The 2,899-nt window shown below is 31.0% G+C and overlaps 1 long non-coding RNA gene across 1 annotated transcript; it reads right to left on the reverse strand.

Annotated features, from left to right (window-relative positions):
- Positions 1 to 606: 606 nt before the first annotated feature.
- On the reverse strand, positions 607 to 2,575 carry LOC116863856. Its single transcript, XR_004381869.1, has 3 exons — positions 2,467 to 2,575; positions 1,245 to 1,352; positions 607 to 726 (listed from the first exon to the last, which is right to left on the reverse strand). It is a non-coding gene; the product is annotated as an uncharacterized LOC116863856 (long non-coding RNA).
- Positions 2,576 to 2,899: the final 324 nt, after the last annotated feature.

Here is a 2,899-nt window from a genome sequence, read left to right on the forward strand (position 1 = left end):
AAAAATAAGAAGAAACAAAATTAAATGGTGTAATTACTCCTAAAAATACAAATAACTAGATTATATATGATCGCAATTTAATAAAAAGATAAGGATCAAGCTGCATTTAAAATATATGCAACTCTAATTTTCTTACAAGAGATATAGCAAAATCATAGATACAAGAAACAGGATAGAAAAAAAATATATGATATAAATATCAACCAGAAGTTTGTGGAGCTACATTAATAGTAGAAAAGTAGTTTTAAAAGAAAATAAACAAAAACTATAAAATGATAAAGTGGGTCTTTTCATTAAGACAAAATGATCTGTCCTCCAAGAACATTATCAATCTTAAACCTGTATGCCATAAATAATGGAGTATCATAAGATATAAATCATAACCACAACTACAAGAAAAAGAGAATTTCAGTTTGAGATTTAACACATCTAATTCAATAATTATAAAACAAACAGATAAATCATCAATAAAGATATAAAGTGTTGATGGGACTAATTACCAAAGAACATATTGTTGAAGATGTATTCTAAACCCAAAACAGTGTTCCTCTGAATTTAATTAAAAATAATTCATAAGATTTATATTTAATTACTTACTATCAAGATTCATGTTTCTGGTAGCTTCATTCTTAGTTTGAAACTGGCTTCTTGAAAATAAAACTTTCTTCTCAGGAAATAGGTTTTCATGTGATATCATATAATTTTTTTGCTTTTCAAGAGGAAATGCTAAATAAATAAAAAAAAAATGTAATGGAACTTCTAGATATGCCAAAAAATTATCAAATTTTCTTCCTATGGAAGTGAAGTGAAAAAAATTATGTGAACAATTTTCATTAGTCTGTGTGGAGAAGCTATCATAGTACTTAATAATTACTGACCATGAAAATACCAGCCAAAAGTTATTAATTTTGTTTTTGTCTTTATCTTAGGATATTCACACTTTAAAGCTGAGTGTAGTGGCGCCTGGGTGGCTTAGTGGGTTAAGCCTCTGCCTTCAGCTCAGGTCATGATCTCAGGGTCCTAGGATAGAGCCCCACATCTGGCTCTCTGCTCAGCAGGGGGCCTGCTTCCCCCACCCGCTCTGCCTGCTTCTCTGCCTACTTGTGATCCCTTTCAAAAAAAAAAAAATCTTAGTGTAAAGTTTCTATAAAACATGTGTTCAAATACATACATAAATATGAACCAAAAGAAATCTTCTGATGAGGTTAATTTAAAATAATTTAAATTTAAATTACTATACTTACTTTTGCGTCTCCCCTCTTTGGAAGTTATTTCTTTCTTTACTTTCACTTGGAATTTTGATGATGACTCTGGATTTACATCTGGATTTTCATCTGGTGCACCAAAATAAGCTATATAAAGAGATAGATTTAGTCCTTTAAATGGAAAATCAAATCCATTGTAAAATCTCTAGATTTCAAATTTATAACAAGTGTATAGTATCATTTTTTTCATTTTCATAAAATCATTAAGTAAATTATAATGTTAGAACTGTTATGAAATGAAAACTGTTTGAAATTATCTTATTATTTCATAAATATGCCTAAGCAACAAATAGATCTTATATTAGTCTTCAGGTTTCATGGGTGATTTATTCTTCAGGCTGATACACAATAATAGAGCAAGCAATGAAAACTTACATGCAAAAGTTTATTCATTACAGCCTTATTTGTAATTGCAAAACACTTAAAGCCACCTAAATGTTAAAGCATAGGGTATTGGACAAATAAATTGATATCTATACAAGTACAGAATTGGTATAACATGAGTACTACTATACTGGTAGATAGTGGTACATACATATATGTATATATGTGTGTATGTGTAAGACACAATAAGATATTTCTCACCCCTCTGCATTGATACATCTGATGCTTGCCTGATGTCATTTCATGGGAAAATGAAACACTGGTTGAAATATTGGCTGGTTGAAATATAAAAGACTGGTACCATTTTATATTTACTTTTGCTTATATCGTCACAGCAAGTGAATAAGGATGTAATTGTTACTTTCAACTTAGTTTATTGTCTGAATTAATTAACTCCATACCTTGCAGCAATCAGTGAAAAATAGTGTGGGGCCCAACTAAACCTCTCACTTTTCTCAACTGGAGCATATGTCAGAAGGTCACTGCTGAAGTGTCAGAAGTGAAGTCATAAGGCAGAAGTGACCATTGGTCATAATCTCCTGGAACCTATACTCTCCCAGAGTCAGCTGAAAGATACTTTGAGATACTATTGGGCAGTTATTGGGCCTTGGTAGATACTGAGTGAGTGTCCTATGGCTGTGATTAGAAATTCCAATCTGAAGGTATTAAAGCTTTTGCTTTTGTTTTCTGGTTATCTTTGCACATTCACACTTTAGGGTTAGAGTGTATAATTTCTATAATATATATGCTTGAATAAAAGGAAAAAATCTTGATGGGTTTAAAATACTTTAAATTTATTCATAATTATTACACTTACTATGGCGTCTTTCCCTTTTGTGAGTTATTTTTTTCTCTACTTGCACTTGAGGCTTTGACACTGAATCTTGACTCACAAGCATTAGATTTTCATCTGGTACTCTAAAATGAGCTAAATAAAGAGATGCATTTAGTTCACTAAATGGAAAAACATATCTACTATGAAAACTCCAGATCTGAATTTATAACAAGTGTAAAGTAGCATTTTCTCTGATTTTTATAGCTATAAATAAATTGTCCTAATGTGAGGTCTGACATGAAAATGGTAAGAAGAGTTCTTTTGTTGTTGCTGTTATTTTAATTTTTTAATTTTTTTTAAATTTTTTAATTTATTTTCAGTGTAACAGTATTCATTGTTTTTGCACCATACCCAGTGCTCCATGCAATCCGTGCCCTCTCCAATACCCACCACCTGGTTCCCCCAACCTCCCACC

This window comes from Lontra canadensis, unplaced genomic scaffold (genome assembly GCF_010015895.1).
Source record: "Lontra canadensis isolate GAN:19392208 unplaced genomic scaffold, GSC_riverotter_1.0 scaffold3974, whole genome shotgun sequence".
Classification (NCBI taxonomy): domain Eukaryota; kingdom Metazoa; phylum Chordata; class Mammalia; order Carnivora; family Mustelidae; genus Lontra; species Lontra canadensis.